Below are 20,392 nucleotides of genomic sequence, written 5' to 3' on the forward strand. Positions count from 1 at the left end.
CACTGTGATTTGACAGTCTGTTCAGTGCTTTACTACCTCTGTGTCTATCTTTTTATTCATCAGGTTATAATGTTCTTTATTTTCCATAAATGAGTGAGATCATGGTGTATTTTTCTTTCATTGCCTGGCTTATTTCACTTAACATAATACTCTCCAGGTCCATCCATGTTGCTGCAAATGGTCAGAATTCCTTCTTTTATACAGCAGCGTAGTATTCCATTGTGTAGCTGTACCACAGTTTTCTAATCCACTCATCTGCTGATGGGCATTTAGGCTGTTTCCAAATCTTAGCTATGGTGAATTGTGCTGCTATGAACATAGAGGTGCATATATCCTTTCTGATTTGGTGTTTCTAGTTTCTTCGGATATATTCCTAGAAGTGGGATGACTGGGTCAAATGGGAGTTCCATTTTTAGTTTTTTGAGGAAACTCCATACTGTTCTCCACAGTGGCTGCACCAGCATTCCCACCAGCAGTGCACAAGGGTTCCTTTTTCTCTGCATCCTCGCCAGCACTTGTTGTTTGTTGATTTGTTGATGACAGCCATTCTGACAGGTGTGAGATGGTACCGCATTGTCGTTATTTGCATCTCTCAGATAGTTAGTGACTTTGAGCATGTTTTCATATGTCTCTTGGCCTTCCTTCTGTCTTTTTTCGAAAAGATTCTATTTAGGTCCATTGCCCTTTTTTTTATTGGATCATGTATCTTCCTTTTATTAATAGGCAAGAAAATGAGGATAAAGACAAAGAATACAAAAAGAGATAAGAGGAGGGAAGAAATGGACCTAAATAGAATAATTTCTTCCCTCCTCTTATTTCTTTTTGTATTCTTTGTCTTTATCCTCATTTTCTTGCCTATTTCATACTTGTGTTACTTCCAAAACTTGCCACTGTCTGTGCCAGAACTTTTAAATGTGAGCCTATCCTTTCTATTTACATGAAGATCAGTAAAGACAAGAGCCAAAGCTCATTTTCATCACCTCATCTCAACGCCATTTGCCAAGAGGATCCAGAGAATATTTAGGGTGAAATAGCAGTTCCAAAGCAGCCTCAGGGAGAAGATATAGTTAATAGGATTAATCCCTTGCTTCGAGGAGTAAGGCAGATCCAATAGTCTTAACTCACTTAGGATATCTGTTTCTGTAGTTGGCACAACAAATCAGGTATGGCAGAGCCCTCAGGCCAATGGCCTTTCTTTGCTATCACTCTTTCTCTTCCTCTCTCTCTACTTGGCTCCAACCTAAGTGAAATTCAAAATCTTTCAATCTGGTTTAAGTTTTAAATACTAATGGATGTCTTAGGAAATTGGTCATTGGTAGAGTTTTATTAACAGAAGATATTCTGCAGGATGATATGTGTCCTCATATGTACTTCCTAGTCACATCTTCTTGCCTACTCAACGATCTGCAATTTGTCAGGTGGGTCTCTGCTGTGTATTCTAGGGGCTTTTAAATTTCTTATATCTCTCTGTCTTGGGTGGAGAATTTTAGGTTATATTTGAACCAGGATTTTATTTGCTCAGTATTCTCTGTTTTCCCCAAATCTCTGAGGAAGAGATTGTATTGTTGTTGATATTTTTATAGAATATCTCATATCTCTCTCATGGCTGATATGACCTAGTGAATAGAAAGTTACTTAATGACTGTCCCTTCCAAAGGATACTGCTACTCCCAGAGCTATTCTTTAAGAAAACGGGATATATAAGTTTTATATCCCTTTTTAAAGAAACTCAGTCATCACATCTTATTTTATACTAGAGGCCCAATGCACAAAGATTCTTGCAATAATAGGCCTTCCTTCCCCTGGCTGCCGGCACCCGGGACCTGGGCCTTCGCTCTGGCTGCTGCCTTCCACCTTTGCTCTGGCCCAGAGCTGCCTTCTGCCTTTGTGAACTGCCCAGAGGCTCAGAGCAGCCAAGGCAGGGAGGAATGCCTGCATCATCACCATGGCGACGATGCAAGCATTACAGCCCGGCCACCACAATCTTTGTTGTGTCAATTTGCATATTCCCTCCTTATTGGCTGTGGGCACCGCCGTCTTTGTCATGAGGTGACAGTCAATTTGCATATTCCGTCTTTATTAGATAGGATATACATATATATATTTTTATTGTTGATAGTATTACTCACATCTTATTTTTAAACAACCTTTGTTCTATTGAATATTGTTTCTTTTATCTTATTTATTATTTATTTTTAAGGGTGTTGATGTATAACTGATATACAACAAACTGCACATATTAAACAGTATAATTAGATACATTTTAACATATCTCTACACACCTGAAACCATCACCACACTTAAGGAAATGAATATATCCATCCCAAAGTAATTTTGAGCCACTTTTCCATTTTTCTGTCCTGCTCCTCCCTACACTTAATTCCCAGGCAGCCACTGATCTGCTTTCTGTCACTCTAGATTAGTTTGCATTATTTAGAATGGTGTATACATGGAATCAAACAGAATTGTTGTTTCTTTTAGTCTGGCTTCTTTCACTCAGCATATTATTTTGAAATATACCCAAGTTGTGTGTGTATCAACAATTCATTCTTTTTTTTTTAATGCTGACATATGGCATTTGTGGATAATAGACAATTGTAGATATACCACAATTTGTTTATCCACTCATCTTCTAATGGAGATTTGGGTTGATTCTCTTTTTGGGCTGTTAAAAATATAGCTGCTCTGAACATTCATATACAAGTCTTTGTATGGGCATAAGCTTTCATTTCTCTTGGATAATACCTACAAGTAAAATGGCTGGATCTTGCAGTAGGAATATATTTAACCTTTTAAGAAATGGCCAAACTACCCAGCCAGCATGGCTCAGTGGTTGAGCATCTACCCATGAACCAGGAGATCACAGTTCAATTCCCGGTCAGGGCACATGCCCTGGTTGCAGGCTCTATCCCCAGTGGGAGGAGTGCAGGGGGAAGCCAATCAATGATTCTCTCTCATCATTGATGTTTCTATCTCTCTCCCTTCCTCTCTGAAATCAATAAAAATATATTTAAAAAAATAAATTGCCAAACTGTTTTACAAGTGGTTGTACTGTTTATATCCCTACCACTAATATATGAGAGTTCTAGTTCCTCCATATGCTTGCTATAGTCTATTGAGTATTAAGACTATCTCTTTGGCAAAATGGACTTGCTATAATTGGATCTAAAGAGAACAGCTTAAAGGCTTTATTTTTTGGTAGAAGAGTGCATGTAAATCTGTATTTGAGACAACTAATAATTTTGTTCTAATAAATGTTACATGTTTTTAAAATTCATTTTCCTATTACCCTCCTATAGAAAATAATATCCCATTGAGAAGAAATAAAGGAATAAAATTCAAGTATAAAAATAAGAAAACCATTGACTTCATATTTCAATAGCTAAGGTATTTTAACACATATTAGGAATTTTTTTTGCAAGCGGATATGACAAAAGTACATATGATACATTTCTCACCACACATTTTGGTTTGAAATGTAAAAATAAGCATTCAAAGTATCTGAAAATAAATACATTTCTTGGTAATATGTAAGTAATTTTTCAAGTTCTCCTCTAGTAAAGGGATCCATTTTTATGTGTATCAAACTCATCCAAGGCAATAAGGCTAAGGAAGTAAGTCACAGACCAAGCTATCTGAGGAGCATTTCTTCCCTCAATAACTATTGTTCAAAAAAAAATTCAGAGACATACAAAAAAAACAAAACATTTTTGTGTTTTTAGTACCTCACTGTAGAATTTACTCCATAATAGTTGTACGAAACATAAAACCATTACCTCCAGCTGCACATAGCTCCAATAACACTGGACTAACTGGTTTATGACAGTGTAGCTTTTCCCATCAGAGCTAACACCAGTGGGGCACATTCTACCTGCCAAAAAGTCCTCAGGCTTTCCTGGTTAATGGCTTTGTGGGTCTAGTCACCTTGAGGCAAAGTAGTCTTGTAAATGAAGTCTTTTTACTGCTCTTGCTAGAGCAAATAGAGTTAGGAAAATGATCCAGGGCTTTGGACTGTTGTAAAGCTCTAAATTTCTTGGATGCCATTCCAGAGTGGGGCAATGTTTTAACTTACAACTGTATTATGCTCTAATGAAAGTTTCAATGAACCATTCTTTTGTATTTCTAGAGAGAATGATGTAAATGAATCATGCCCAACATGATAGGGATCATATTAAAATTAAGTAAAACTGATATGGATGATATCTTTCCAGTATCTTAAATTGTTGAGAGAAAATATATTTTAAATGTAGGATACAATTATGGAAAAGCAGTTTCAGATGAAGAGAAAATTTCTACTCAATAGCCAAGAGGAAATACAGAACTTGTGGGTCTTCTTTCACTTAGCATTACGTTATAAGAATTTTCCAAATTTTTACTAATTCTTTGTAATCACTTTTTATGATTGTATAACATCCCATCAAATGTATATATTAAGTTATTTAATAAGTCTCACATTTATTTGTTTGCTTGTTTTTAAAAATTGGCTTAATACTGTGATGAACAATTAGGTAGAACAAAGGTCTTCCCATATTTGGAATTGCGGTGTGTTTTTTTGTTGTGTTTGTTTTTAGAATAAATTCCAAGAAATGGAGTTAATGAAGAATATTAATCTCTTTGTTTTAATATAAAATACTGAAGTATTTTTCAAAAAGACTGTGCCAATTTGCACCGCATTGGCAGTAAGAATGTCTTTCAATAAAATCTCAGTGGGGTTAGGCATTTTATTATTTTTTAATGTATGCTAATTTAATAGGGAAAATACTGCTTAGTTTTAATTGCATTTTATATTACTAGAGACATTTGTTCTTAATATTTGCTTGCTTTTGAGTTATATACTTATGCAATTAAATGTTTCTATCTTTTAAAGCGTCCATGCTTTTATTTATTTTTGTATACGAACTTCTTGGACATTAAAAATATCAACCTTTGTTGTATTCATGTGATACCGAATTTTTAGACTGGAACCCAGATTCTTTGTTGGCCGGAATCGAAGAATGAATCCACAGATAGAAAGTGGTATAGCAAAGGTGGAGATTTATTGAAGAACAAGGACAGACTCCCACATGGGAAGAGGGAAGAGTCCCACAGAACAGACTCCCAAGTTGGGAGGGGAAGAGGGTCCCACTGGGTTCCTCTTCCCTATGGCTTATAAAGTCTGCAAATCCTGATGCCTTGATATCCCCTCTGATTGGTCACTATTCCCATAGTCTGGTTACCATAATAACTCCTGGGCTCAAAGGTGGAACCTCACCTGGGACTTGTGAGGTTCTCCCCCCTCCTTCCTTATTGTTTTCCCATTCCCTTTGGGCTTTCTTCCCCTCCTTCTGAATGAAGGACTTCCTTCTCTTTATTATGTAAATATGGACCTTTCTTGGCTAATTCCAGTTCCCTTGTCTTATGTAAATATACCTGTTGTTGCCTCTTTGTCTTATGGAAATGTAACTGCAATTCGTTTCCTTGTGTTATGAAAATGTACCTTCTCCCAGTCTGCAGCCCTAGCTTTTCCCATGGACCCCAATTCTAAAAAATCCCTAAGCCTGCCTTTGTTCCCCCCAAATTCCTGATTCACATGCAAAATTTACCACAAACTAAATTTTAACACTTCTGTGTGGGTCTCCAGTTCCAAAGTAACCATACACTGAAACATTCCTAAAACTAAGTCTAAGTTAAATCATTACTTAAATTGCAGTTTTATATTAACCTCATTTCAAAGTTTTTCATTGTATCACTCCTAAAACAATACTCTGAGGAAGATAATTTTCTGCTGCACTCATATTTTAGCTATCTGCACTCAAGGCCTTTCTGTCTCCCAAACTTATAACACCTTTAATATTTTGTAAGGGGTTGTTTTAGGTCAGGTTCCCATAAAGTTGACTCTGAGCCAAAGCTTAGTGCATAGTTTAGTGTACAGGAAGTGTATTCAGTTTCATTCTCAGGATTGATACCTGGTGAAGTGAAGAAAGCCAGAGATAGTTGGCTTTCTTAATATTTGCTTGCTTTTATTGCCAAGTCTTTTTGGCTTTTGGCAATTCCTGGACTGAGATTCAGCTATCAGCCACCAACATTCCTGGCAGCTGGAAAAATGAATGTCTCAGTCCTCAAGGTGGAATTTGGGATGATGGATAACAACATTTGCTATAAGATTGAAAATACTGGCAAGAATTGCAATTCTTTGGGGCAAGTGACTTCTTCTCTGCCATATCTGCTCTTCCACGGGCCTGAGAGTTTGAGTGTGGCTTTGCTCAACCTAATCTAGTCTCAGGTCTTCTCTGAATTCTAGGTCTTAACTAGTGCTTTATCTTAGAACTTTGGAATAAGTTTAGGCTCTTCCTTGGGCTTAGAATTCCCATTTATGAAACTCACACGGGAGCTCTGTAGTTATGTAGACGTTATATGAATTACACATAACTTATTGGCTCAATGAGAGGCCTGCACCAAGCCCTCCAAATCTGATAGGATCCTGGGAAAACTGGCTTTCCCAAGACAGCTATATACCAAAGTGGGTCTTTTCCTCTAATATCCCACGTCCTCACTCAATCTGGACCAGATAGTCCTTGATCATGTTATAAATCAACTAGAGGCCCGGTGCATGAAAATTCATGCACTGAGGGGGTGGTCCCTCAGCCCAGCCTACCCCCTCTCACAGTCCGGGAGCCCTCAGGGGTGGGAGGCGACCCGGTGATCAGGGGAAGGGGATGCCCCCATCACACCTCTGCTGCTGCCACTGCCGACAGTGCAAGCGTCAGCTGGTCCTGGTTACCTGAGCCTTGGGTGGCCCTGGGCAGCTGGGCATCTGCCATCTGAGGCTTTCCTGAGCCTCGCGGCCCTGGGCAGCTGGGTAGCCACCATCTGAGGCTTGCCTGTGCCTTGGGCCGGCCCTGGGTAGCTGGGGGGCTGAGGGGACTGGGGGACTCTGGAGGCAGGGGTGTGGCAGAGAGGCCTGGGTGCCGCCATCTTGTGGTTGTGGGAACCGCCATCTTTGCAACAGCGTGAGGGTCAATTAGCATAGTCCCTCTTTATTAGATAGGATTAGTCTTGAATTTGGATATTGAAGGAGTGGTTAACCAGGCATTGGCTTAAATACTTCTGTCAGCCCTAGCCAGTTTTGCTCTGTGGGTCCTGGGTTCGATTCCAGTCAAGCACAGGTACCTCGGTTGCAGGCCCTGGTCAGGGCACCTGCAGGAGGCAACCAGTTGATGTGTTTCTCTCACATCAATACTTCTCTGTTTTTCCCTCTCTTCTACTCTCTCCAAAAATCAAAGGAAAAGTATCCTCAAATGAGGATTAACAAAAATGCTTCTGTCAGCTTTGAGTTAAAATTTCTAGACCCCAAAAGAAGGTAGTCATTTTTCAGGATAATTTCTGTTTATATTTGTTACTATCTACAACCAGGAAACAGATGTACAAAGGTCCCTAGAAATAAAAGATGGCTCTACTCAGAGCCTAACTATATCTATGGTAACACTCAATGAATACCTGCTGAAGAATCATAATTTCATTGCTCAAAAGAATGCCAAGTTCCCCTCAAGAGATGAGGAACAGTGATGGGAGATGTTAAGGAGAGTCTTGAAAATGGGACCACTCACAGAACCTCTTCTTAGCAGATCCTTCTCCCTGAGATGGCCCAACTGCATTGGCTCTGCCTCTTCCTTCTGGATTGCCATTTGCTTATACAAAGAGTAATAAGAAGCATGCTGTACTGCTCCCGGAGTCAGAATAACTTGACTCTAGGACTTTTCCATGTGCAACTATAAAGAAATCAGGTAACTTCCCTGAGTCTCAAGAGTTTTGTTCTGAAAAATGGGGCAGTAGTTCTGACCTGGCTCTTGTGGTTGTTCTAATAGCATTAATGTATTGATAGCTTATTTTTTTTGTGTGCATCATTGAAACCCAAAGTGTTCTGATGAAGTCAATTTTTCAGATAATAGACCAACCTAGGTTACATAATGCTGACTATTTTTAGTGAAAATAAGTTTAAATCTACTATATTATACACTTGAAGTTTTTAAAAAATAATTCACAATAAACATAATCTTTTTGATGACTTAGGCCACCATTATGAACATCAGTTATTATATTTGTTTTTCACAATTTTTAAATTTTTATTAAAATATAAATCCAGAGATGTGCACAAACCACACAACTGGATAATTGGCACTGAAATAAAGAAAGAGAACATTGCCCAGCTGGCATGACTCAGTGGTTGAGTGTCATCCTATAAACTAGGAGGTCATGGTTCAATTCCCGGTCAGGGCATATGCCTGGGTTGCAGGCTTAATCCCCAGTGTGGTGCATGCAGGAGGCAGCAGTCAATTAATGATTCTTTCTGATCACTGATGTTTCTATCTCTCCCTCCCTCTCTCTTCCTCTCTGAAATCAATAAAAATGTATTTTTCAAAAGAAAAAAAATAAAGAGAACATTACCAGCACCTAGAAGTCTGACTCATGCTCCCTTCTAGTCTCTATCTGCACCTCTCCAAAAGAAACTAACATTTTGATTTCTAGTAACCTAGTTTTGCCTTAAATGCAATCTCACTGTAATTATTTTTACAAGAACTTATCTCTTTTTATATGCTCTCACAACTTTATCTTATTGTAATTCAGTACACTTTCATTCTGCCTTGTTTATTGGCTAGTTATTTTGATCATTTCATTTATACAAGCGACATTTATGAACACCTGCCATGTGCTAGGCATCGTTCTAAAAACTGGAGACAATACACACCTAGTCCCTGCCCTCATGGAATTTACATTCCAGAGAAAACAGACAAAAAATAAACACATAAAATTACTAGAGATTGCCTTAAGTGTTATGATGCAAATCAATAATGTGCTATGATAGGGAGTAAAGTAAAAACACTTTTGATAGAATTGCCAAGGAAGGTCTTTTTTAGGAGTGACATTGAAATTGAGTAAGAGCCAGTCATACAAAAAAGTCAAGGAAGGCATGTTCTATGGAGGAGAAAAGCATGCTCAAAGGTCCTGAGTTGATGAGAATTTAGCACATTTTAGTAACTAATATAGGTCCTATATGGAGGAGGTGTTCTGAAAAAGAGATGAATTTGGAAAGGGAGGCAGGAGAACATTCATGTAAAGTATTTCAGGGCATGGTGAAGTTATTGGATTTTATTATGTGAGCAATTGGAAGATTTTACATATGAGAGCATAATGATCTGATCTATCTTCTAACTACTGTGTGGAGAATGGAGGGAAACAGATTAGAGTGAATATGGGGAGGAGACCAATTGGGAGGCATTAAAGACTAGACAGCAGGCACCAAATGGAGTCACTTCTGCTAATACCCACATCACCAAACTGAGACTTAATTTCAATTTTGGCTATCACAGAAATGGAACCTTAAACTGGCCAGTCATGAATCTCTTAATCAGCATTTAGTTAGTTCATTTGCCTGATAAATCCGTGCCATCTCCTATAAGGAAAGAAACCTTGCATAAACAATCTGCTTTTTGCCTAGTTCAACTTCCTAGTTCCTGCTCCCTCTGCCTGTAAAATTTCTTGTCCTGTATAGCTCTTCTAGCTCTTTTCTATCTGCTAGTTAGGGTGCTTCCCAATTCATGATTCACTGAATAAAGCTAATAAGATCTTTAAAATGTACTCAATTGAAGCTTTATTATTTCACCAGAGCTACTGCAATAGTCCAGGTGAAAAGTGCTAGTGGCTTGAATCAGGTTGAGGTAGTGGAGATGGAAATAATATTCAAATTCCAGACCTGTCTTGGAAATAGAATTGGCATAGCTTCCCACTGAGTTGGATATGGTGTGGTGTGTGTGTGCGTGTTCCCATGCTGGGGGGAGGGAGGTGGTGAAAGATAGGTGAGGGAAAGAAAGAAGTTAAGGTTGACTCCTGGGTTTCTCCTAGAAGCAGCTAGATAATCAGAATGGTGAGGTCACCATTTATTGAGAGAGGGGAGACTTGTGTTTTTTTTTTTTATTTGAACCTTTTCATAAAATTAAGACAATGTCTTTTTCTTTTTTAAAATACTTCTATTAAAATTTTTTAATGTTGACATAATTGTAGGTGTCCCATTTTTCCCTGCCCTTTGCCCACCCTCACCCATCCCCACCTCCCCCTCCCTTGGCCTTCACCAAACAATTGTCTATGTCCATGGGATATGCCTATATGTTCTTTAGATAATCCCTTCACATGACATATCCTCATAAAACCTATTATAGCACTACAATGTTTGTTTAAAATATGAATATCCTTTAAGATCAACTGCTTTTATTACTGTCCATGTACTTTTCCCTAATAAATCCACACCTTCTAATCTTATGCAGCCTGGGAAACCAAATAACAAAATCCTCTCAACTCCCTGCAATTAAATGTACAAACCTTTATTAGCATTCGGACCAGTCCTTTCCTCATTCCTTCCAGCTGCAGTAGAACCCGTGCTCTCCTTTATCTCCTTTAGTATTTATATAATTTCTGGCTATTTTCATCCCATCTCTCTTCCTTTTCTTCTTTGCCTCCCCCTCCCCTTTTATTGTTAACCCCTCCTTTTCTATATTCACTTTCCCATCCCTCTGTAAATGTGACCATTACTCCCATTAAAAAGACAAAGAGGAAAAGCCTCGATGTCCTATATTGTTTATTCCATTCACATTATTTTTGCTCTCACTCTAGTTCTGTCAAGTCCCTTTCACAACCCAACTTCTAAAATCAGTTCCTATCTTTGATATTTCTCCTAATTTAGCTCCCACTCTTTAGCAATCTATATTCTGTCTCTGCCACTCTGTTCAAACTGGTTTTGCCAAGTTTATCAATAAATTCCTTGTTGCTAATCTAATGAGCACTTCTCACTTGTCATTTTATTTGGCTTTCAACAGTGCTCAGTGTGCCCTCTCTCCATGGAAACCTTCTTCCTTTCACTTCTGGAGCTCTACACTCCCTAGGATTTCTATTTACTTTTCTGGCATTTCCCTCTTTCTCTCTGATTTTTTCCTACTTGTGTCTGGACAGTTTTTATTTCATATTGCCCTGGAAAGGGAGGCAGGAGAACATCCTCTCTTTTACTCCATGTCCTCTGACTGGGTGAGATCCTTTACTCTTCTGACTTTCTATACCAGCCACAGGGTGAAGATTCCCAAATCAGATCTCTTGTGTGGGCACCAGACAAGATTCATTCATCTGCTACCAAAATAGCATAATGTGTATAGGCACAATAAGCTTACTCAACAGGTTTAGAATAAAATTATTTATTTTTACTGCCATACTGCTCCCCTATCTCCTTATCTTAATAAACTAGAAGCCCGGTGCACAAAATTCATGCATGGGGGAGCGGGGGTCACCTCAGCCCAGCCTGCACCCTCTCCAATCCAGGACCCCTTGGGGGATGTCCGACAGGCAGACATCCCCCTCACAATCTGGAACAGCTGGCTCCTAACTGCTCACCTGCCTGCCTGCCTGATAGCCCCTAACTGCCCCCCCCTGCCAGCCTGATCACCCCTAACTGCCCTCCCCTGCCAGCCTGGTTGCCCCCCAGCTGTTCCCCTGCCAGGCTAGCCGCCCCCCCAACTATCTCCCTGCCAGCCTGGTCACCCCATGCAGCCTGCTGTTCAGTCATTTGATCATCCCTCACTAACCCCCCTGCTGGCCTGCTTACCCCTGTCTCTGCCTTGGCTCTGCCACCATGGCTTTGTCTGGAAGGATGTGGGGTCTCCCAGTCTAATTACCATATTACCCTTTTATTAGTATAGGTATGTATTGATTTTAGAGAGGAAGGGAGAGGGAGAGAAAAACATCAATGATGAGAGAGGATCATGGATCGTCTGCCTCCTGCACACCCCACACTTGAGATCTGCAACCTGGGCAAGTGCCCTGACTGGAATCGAACTGTGATCTCCTGGTTCACAGGCTGATACTCAACCGCTGAGCTAGGCTGGGCTCAAAGTGTCACCTTTAGACCCTGAGACAGAGGAGACAATCACTGTTTTCCGAAGGAGCTGAGTCTGTGTGCTGCGTCAGGGAAGGGAGGAGGGACCAGGGAAACGTAACCAGTCCTGGGCCCCCACCTGGGACAGTTCCCTGCTCCTCCGCCTCCTCCCAGGTCTGCAGGTGCACAGACCAGGAGCCCAGCTGACCCCGAGCGGTCCTCAGCGGACGCAGTTGGTGCATAGCAATGCAGGAGTCAGCACTACTCACTTGTTTATTCTGCTGACATACCCTCCCCCCAACCCTCACCCCTTCTCCCAGTTTGCTCCCCAGCCATAGCTTCTCTTTCCTGGGCCCCCTGAACTGCAATGCCAGATGGCTCTGTCTTAGTCTCCCATCAGCAGCCATTGTCACTGGTGTGAGTACCTCGGGCTCTGAGCCAGAGCTGGGGCATGAGGAGAGGAGGGGCGGGCAGCCATGAGCACGGCACACACACTCTTCCTCGCTGCAGTCCTGCCAAAGCTCTTCGGCAGGCTCGTTAGCATGTTCCCAATCACTGAGAATGGAAACCTTATTGTGAACTTTAATTCCTTTGCTGTCTGACTCAGCCTCTCAGCCCTGGAGCTCCCCTGTGCCTCAAACTCCATCAGACCCCAAATCTCCACTGCGAAGGGAGCGGTGCGTGCGTGCATGCCTGTCTGCGTGCCTGCCTGCCTGCGTGCATGCATGTGTGCCATGTATCTGTGGGCCTGAGCCACAGGTACCCATAGCCCTCACCTCCTGAATGTGGATTTAACCCCATCGCTCAGCAGGGACAGGACCTGGGGGCCCAGCCGGCCGGCTCCCCCATCAGCTGCGGAGGAGAGAAAAGTGCCCCAACTGGGAATGAACCCACATCTGGGTACGTGCCCAACCCAGGATTGAACCCTGAGGCCTTGGCTGCCCGTGATGATGCTCCCCCAGCCCGGCCACCATTCCGGGCAAGGCCATATTGTTGTGTCCCCTTCGACAGCAGGTCAGCCATGGCCTCAGAGCCGGGCCTGGTTCCCTGCAGACAGCAGGCCTTTCCCAGGCCGCCCCTCGGAGGGCGAGCTGGGCTTGTGTTGTTTTCTTTCTCTGCCTCTCCGTGCGTGGCCCTCTTTCTGTTTCTCTGACTGTGCAGAACCAGGGGGTTTAGCGGGGCCCACTCCTAGGTCCCCCACACACTCTGCCTATCATTGCTCTGGCCGCAGTCAGAGGGCCCAGCTGCCCGGCGACAGTCCAGGGCGCTGCTGGACTCTGCTCTGCTGCTGAGGAATTTACCGCCTGTCTTTGGAGTGTTCAAAGTGGGGTTCATTTCTCAGAGTGCTGCTAGCCCACGGGTATGAAACCCCCCCCGCAAATCTGCGCATCCTGCTCAGAGAGGGAGAGAAGCCAGTGTGGCCGGACAGGACGGTGCCTGGCGGCCTCCTGCAGCCTCCTCCTGCTCGCAGGTGGGGAGCTGAGCTGGGCACCTGGAGGGAGCCAAGTTATGCAGCTGCAGGCCGGCCCTCGAGGGCTCCCTTCAGTTCCGCAAAGCTATTGAAGTGCTTATTTTCCTCCTGAAGAGACACAAACAGATGCAAACTTCTGTAAACACTTTAGAAATGAATCTAGCATGTTTGGCCTCTCAGCGGTGCTCAATGGCCAACAGGAAAATGTCTAATTAGTTCAAGTGGGAAGAACGGGGCCCCTGGACCCCTTCCATCGCCCCATGGCTCCTTTCCCAGTAGCTCAAAGGGCTTTTGTCTGCTGGGTCACCCTCTGTTGGGCTTTTGTGCTCGGATCTATGGAGAGTGGGGGGCAGGGGTAGATGGGCTGTGTTGTCCACCATCCCCGGGACCCAGGCCGCTTGGTGCTGATGAAGCCACCCTGCCCCCAGCTGCTCAGTGCCTGCATATGCAAATTAACCTGCCATCTTTGTTGAGTTAATTTGCATACCCACTCCTGATTGGCTGGTGGGCATCACGGAGGTATGGTCAATTTGTATCTTTCTCTTTTATTAGTGTAGATGGCATCATCTTTTACCAGGATGAAAAATCACCTCCTACTTTCTGAAAGCTTTCTCTAATTCTTTCACTAGTTTAGGTCTCCTTGCCATGTTCCCTTAATTCTTTGCCAAGAATGGCACTTACACCATTTTACTAGTTGTGTGCTTAATTATCTATATCTCCACATACAATGTAAGATTCGTGAGGGCAGAAGCTGTTTCTGTTTTATTTTTATAACAAAACAGCATAAGGATCTGACATATAGTACATGCTCATTATTTGTTTAAAGAATAAATAAGACCTAGCTGGTTTGGCTCGGTAGATAGAGTGTCAGCCTTCAGACTGAAGCTTCCCAGTTTCGATTCTGGTCAAGGGCAAGTACCTTTGTTGCAGGCTCCTGACCCCAGTCAGGGTCTTGAGGAAGACAACCAATTGTGTCTCTCTCACATTGGTGTTTCTCTCTGTCTCTCCCTCCCTCTTCTACTCTTTCTAAAATTCAATGGAGGAGGGGAAGATGGCGGCATAGGTTAAACACCTAACCTGCAGCCGGGCACAACAATTTCAAAAATGCAACTAGAGGTCAGAACGGACATCGTCCAGAACCACAGGAAAGCTGGCGGACTGAAATGCCCACAGCTGGGGGGAAGGAGAAGGCCACGGGGACAGTCGGGGGAGCCGTAAAAGCCTGAGGTATGGAGAAACGGGTGGAGACACGAGCACGCGCGCCTGCGGGGAGGATGGAGCCGGAGAGGAAGGGGCGGCTGAAGGCCTGGCCGTCGTTCACTGGCAGGAAGGAGATAAAGGCTCCGGATTGCGCTGAGCGCCGGCTCCGACTGCACTGAGCCCCAGTTCCGGGCGAAACCCTGGGAAGCCAGGCGCAGGCTGGGGGAATGAATCTGGGCTGTGGGGCGCAGGCACAGAGGAGCGGCGGAAGGCAGAGCTCCAGAGGCGCGCACGGGAAGGGGCGCAAAGGACGGACTGTTGCCTGCGCCACTGAACTGCCCTAGCGGGAAGGAGACATAAGCTCCGGACTGTGCTGAACCCCAGTTCCGACTGCATTGAACCCCAGTTCCGGGCGAAACCCTGGGAAGCCAGGCGCACACTGGGGGAATGAATTTGGGCTGTGGGGCGGAGGCACAGAGGAGCGGCGGCTCCAGAGGCGCGCACGGGAAGGCGCGCAGAGGACGGACTGTTGCCTGCGCCACTGAATGGCCCTGCTGGGAAGGAGACAAAGGCGCCAGACTGCACTGAGACCCAGTTCCAACTACACTGAAACCCAGTTCCAGGCGAGAATCTGGGAATCCAGATTCATTAGGGGAGAGACTGGACTGTTTGGCAGCGGGCAAAACTCCAGGGCGTATTTCTCTCAGAGGTGTTTGCAAGGAGTACAGAGGGACAGAGACACAGGAACCTCATAGGGCGGGGCTGACAGGAAGCCAAGGTTGTAGGCTCCACCCTGTAGCTCCGCCCCAGCCAAGCTGAGCAGAAGCTTTTTCCTGCTGAGTGCCTCAGGTAGTAGCTGACCTACACTACATTGGAGACCCAGAAACGAGGGCATCTAGTGGTTGGTGTGAGATGACACCAGATTTCAACCACTCGCATAAGGGATGCATTCGAGAGGCAGACTCAGTGAGCGCCAAAGCATTGCTGCATCAAGACCCGGCCCATAAACATGTCTCCTGCACAGCAACTCTTCCTATATAGACAAAGAGGGTCCTCATGGCCAATTGGCCTGGAGGACAATTCCTCCCAGTGACACCAACAACAATCAAGACTTAACTGTACAAAGGAGGACCAAGATGGAGACAGGGCGGCAGCCTGATCGTTGCCTACCACAACAATATTGAGACTACGATGGGAGAGCAGAGCAGACACCTGCCAGAACCACCGGAGGTCTGGCTGAGCAGATGCTCTACAACTAGAATAAAAGAGAGGGGTACGCAGGATGATGCTGATGCCGGTGACCCAAAGTCCACACTTTAAGAACTACGGCTCAGGCGACACAATGGCGGCCTGGAACGTACTCGGCGCAGTTCCCCTGGCGGTCTCCGGCTGAGGGGATGGCTCCACTCACTGCCGAGCACGGACAGACGAGCCCCTGGGAGACATGGGGTGGGAGACTCCAGGCTTGCTGACCTCCGAGTCCTTCAAGAATCTCAATGCCCCGGAAGCGGCCAGGTGCGCACGCTCAGCGACCGGCCACCACTGCAGACCCAAGGGCCGACGCAGCGACACCGGACCAGCCCGCCACCGCGCACCGGGCACACCGGAGCCTCGCCAAGCCCGCTGCCCAATGAGTTCTGCGGCAGCCGCCCTGGAGCTCTGAGAAAATGGCCGAAGGAATTGCTGAGAGGGAATTGACCTACAGGAATTGGGATCAAGAAGACGAAACCCCACTGAGACCCGAGTCCAGGCGAGGCTGCGAGCCGCTGGGCTCAGGTGTGGTCACACGCCCTTGGGTCTAGGTGAGGCCTCACGCCCCTGGGTCTGGGTGAGGCCACGCGCCCCTGGGCCCAGGTGAAGCCGGATTCCGGGTTCGGGTGAGGCCATGTGCCCCTGGGTCCGGGTGAAGCTGAACCCTGGGTCCGGGTGAGGCCGTGGGCCCCTGGATCCAGGTAAGGCTGGGTCCTGAGTCCGGGTGAGGCCGTGCGCCCCTGGATCTGGGTGAGACCACGCGACCAGGGGTCTGAGAGAGGTAACGCGCCCCTGGGTCCGGGTGAGGCCACGTGCCCCTGGGTCCGGGTGAAGCTGAACCCTGGGTCCGGGTGAGGCCGTGGGCCCCTGGATCCGGGTGAGGCTGGGTCCCGGGCCCAGGTGAGGCCATGTGCCCCTGGGTCCGGGTGAGGACACGCGCCCCAGGGTCTGGGTGAGGCTGGAGCCCGGGTCCGGATGAGGCCATGTGTCCCTGGATCCGGGTGAGGCTGGGTCCCGGGTCCGGGTGAGGCCATTCGCCCCTGGGTTTGGGAGAGGCCACGCGCCCCTGGGTCCGGGTGAGGCCATGTGTCCCTGGATCCGGGTGAGGCTGGGTCCCGGGTCCGGGTGAGGCCATGCGCCCCTGGGTCTGGGAGAGGCCACGCACCCCAGGGTCCAGGTGAGGCCATGTGTCCCTGGATCCGGGTGAGGCTGGGTCCCGGGTCCGGGTGAGGCCATGCGCCCCTGGGTCTGGGAGAGGCCACGCACCCCTGGGTCCAGGTGAGGCCATGTGTCCCTGGATCCGCGTGAGGCCTCGTGCACCTAGGTCCAGGTGAAGCCACGTGCCCCTGGGTCTGGGAGAGGCCACGCGCCCCTGGGTCCGGGTGAGGCCATGTGTCCCTGGATCTGGGTGAGACCTCGTGCACCTAGGTCCGGGTGAGGCCACGCGCCCCTGGGTCTCGGAGAGGCCATGCGCCCCCGGGTCCGGGTAAGGCCATGTGTCCCTGGATCCGGGTGAGGCCTCGAGCACCTAGGTCTTGGTGAGGCCACGCGCCCCTGGGTCTGGGAGAGTCCACGCACCCCTGGGTCCAGGTGCGGCCATGTGTCCCTGGATCCAGGTGAGGCTGGGTCCCGGGTCCGGGTGAGGCCACGCGCCCCTGGGTCTGGGAGAGGCCACTCACCCCTGGGTCCAGGTGAGGCCATGGGTCCCTGGATCTGGGTGAGGCTAGGTCCCGGGTCCAGGTGAGGCCACGCTCCCCTGGGTCTGGGAGAGGCTACGCGCCCCCGGGTCCGGGTGAGGCCATGTGTCCCTGGATCCGGGTGAGGCCTCGCGCACCTAGGCCCGGGTGAGGCCACGCGCCCCTGGGTCTGGGAGAGGCCACGCGCCCCCGGGTCCGGGTGAGGCCATGTGTCCCTGGATCCGGGTGAGGCCTCGCGCACCTAGGTCCAGGTGAGGCCACGCGCCCCTGGGTCTGGGTGAGGGCACGTGCCCCTGGGTCCGGGTGAAGCCGTGCCCCTGTGTCTGGCCGAGACCAAACCAGCGGGAGTCAGACCTATGTTACCACCATTTGTCCACCATCCAGAGCTGAGGGGTCAGTGCTGACATGTACACATAAGGAACTGGTGGACATTGAAATTGGGTCTCTAAAGATCTGTTGGTCCAGAAAGAAACTCACTACAGACTGATTCATTTGCCTGTCAGCACAACTATTATTGCTCGTCTCACATTCAGTTCTTATAAGTAAATCTCTAGGGACACATGATCTCGCTCATCTAGGGGAAATGATGAACAACATAGACTGATGAACAAGAACAGAACCAGAAACAAGGAGGCATCGATCGGACTAGTGGGCCTCAGAGGGAGGATAGGGGAGGTTGGGGGGAGGGGGGAGAGATCAACCAAAGGACTTGTGTGCATGCATATGAGCCTATCCAACGGTTAAGTTCAACAGGGTGTTGGGGCATCCGTGGGGAGGGATGTGGAATGGGAATGGGGGGGATGAGGACAAATATGTGACACCTTAATCAATAAAGAAATTTAAAAAAAAAAAATAAAAATAAAATTCAATGGAAAAAATATCCTCAGGTGAGGATTGAAAAAAAAGAATGAATGAATACAATATGTTAAAATTATAAATAAACTCAGTGATAGTTGGGGCTCTCTGGTATGAATAAACTAGAGGCCTGGTGCACAAAATTCATGCTGACCTGGTCACCCCCAACTGCCCTCCCCTGCAGGCCTGGTCACCCCCAACTGCCCTCCCATGCAGGCCAGTTTGCCCCCAACTGCCCTCCTCTGCTGACCTGATCTTGCCCCCAACTGACCTCCCCTGCCAGCCAGGTCACCCCCAACTGTCCTCCCCCGACAGCCTGATTGCCCCCAACTGCCCTCCCCTGCCAGCCTGATCTTATCCCTAACCTCCTGCCAGCTTGATCTCGCCCCTAACTGCTCTCCCCTACCAGCCTGATCTTGCCCCTAACTTCCTCTGCCTTGGCCCCCACCACCATGGATTTATCCAGAATAAAGTTGGACGTCCAGAAGATGGCCGGCTGACCTGTATAATTAGCATATTACCCTTTTATTAGTATAGATAGATTATATATGATAGGATTGCTTAAATGGGGGTAGAGGCCTTTTTCATCAGGAGGAGATGCTTTTGGCAGACAAAAATACACAACCCGTATATCTGGACTGATAGCCAGCAATATGCACTATACTGCCAAACTGGTCAATTAAAAATTGAACTGCTTTCTTACACATTACAACAAACAGCTGTTGCCCTTAAAACCCCTCCTCTGCCCCCACCTTAGGTTCTGCCTTTGCAGTTCACCAAGATTAGGTTCTGATTGGTTGGTTTCTATGCCAGTCAATGTCAAAACCTCCACCTCCTAAGTAGCCATTTGCTCCTCATAGTTCACCCAGATTTGATTCTGATTGGTCGGTTTCTATGTCAGTCAACATCAAAAGCTCCACCTCCTAGGCAGCCATTGGCTCCTCACAGTTCACCCAGATTTGGTTCTGATTGGTTAGTTTCTATGCCAGTCAGCGTCAAAAGCTTTGCCTCCTAAGAAGCCATTGGCTCCTCTGGGAAATCCAGAATGGCCCCACTGACAGCTATCTCTCTCTCTCCGGGCCTATCTCCGGGTCTGATCTGCAGCCTCCATTGCAGCTGCAGATCAAGCTCTGCCTCTCTCTCCAGGCCTCTCTCTGGGCCTGATTTGCAGCCCACCTTCCCACCACCCCTCCCGCCTACTGGCCGCCAGCCTTGCTGTGATAGGAGCCTGTGGGCTGTGGGGGAGGGACTGAGAGGTGCTCCATGCACTTCCTGGTGACCATTCGTTTGGTTGTTTTGGTCGTACAGCTATTGGCTTTTTATATATATAGACTAGAGGCCCGGTGCATGAAAATTTGTGCACTCAGGGGGGTCCCTCAGCCCCACCGCTGCCACTGCTTGCCATCTGTGCAGCACTGCCCCCCCTCCCCTGCCACCGGTGGCCTCCTTCTGTAGGTAACAGGCTAGGGTGCAATGGCTTGGCTGGCCTGGGCCTCCCTCTTTCTTTGCTGGGGGGCAGGGACAGCCCTGTGAGGGGCTGTCTGCACACCTGATAGCCCCTAACCAGTCTCATGCCTACCTGATCACCCCTAACCACTGGTCTGCCTACCTGATCACCCCTAACCACTCTGCCTGTCTGCCTGATTGTTCCTAACTGCTTGCTTGGGGGCAGGGCCAGCATGGACTTCAGGTTTGTCAGCTTTGGGTCATTACTGGTCATTATGACTCAGGGTTTTTATATATTAGGATTACATGGGATTTAGTGCATGAACTTTCTTTTAAGTGTTTTAAAAGAATGTGGGGGGCCCCTAACCGGTTTAGCTCAGTGGATAGAGCATCGGCCTGTGGACTGAAAGGTCCCAGGTTTGATTCTGGTCAAGGGCATGTACCTTGGTTGCGGGCACATCTCCAGTGAGAGGTGTGCAGGAGGCAGCTAATCGATGTTTCTCTCTCATTGATGTAACTAGCTCTCTATCCCTCTCCCTTCCTCTCTGTAAAAAATCAATAAAATATATTTAAAAAATA

Source organism: Eptesicus fuscus, chromosome 1 (assembly GCF_027574615.1).
Source record: "Eptesicus fuscus isolate TK198812 chromosome 1, DD_ASM_mEF_20220401, whole genome shotgun sequence".
Lineage (NCBI taxonomy): Eukaryota > Metazoa > Chordata > Mammalia > Chiroptera > Vespertilionidae > Eptesicus > Eptesicus fuscus.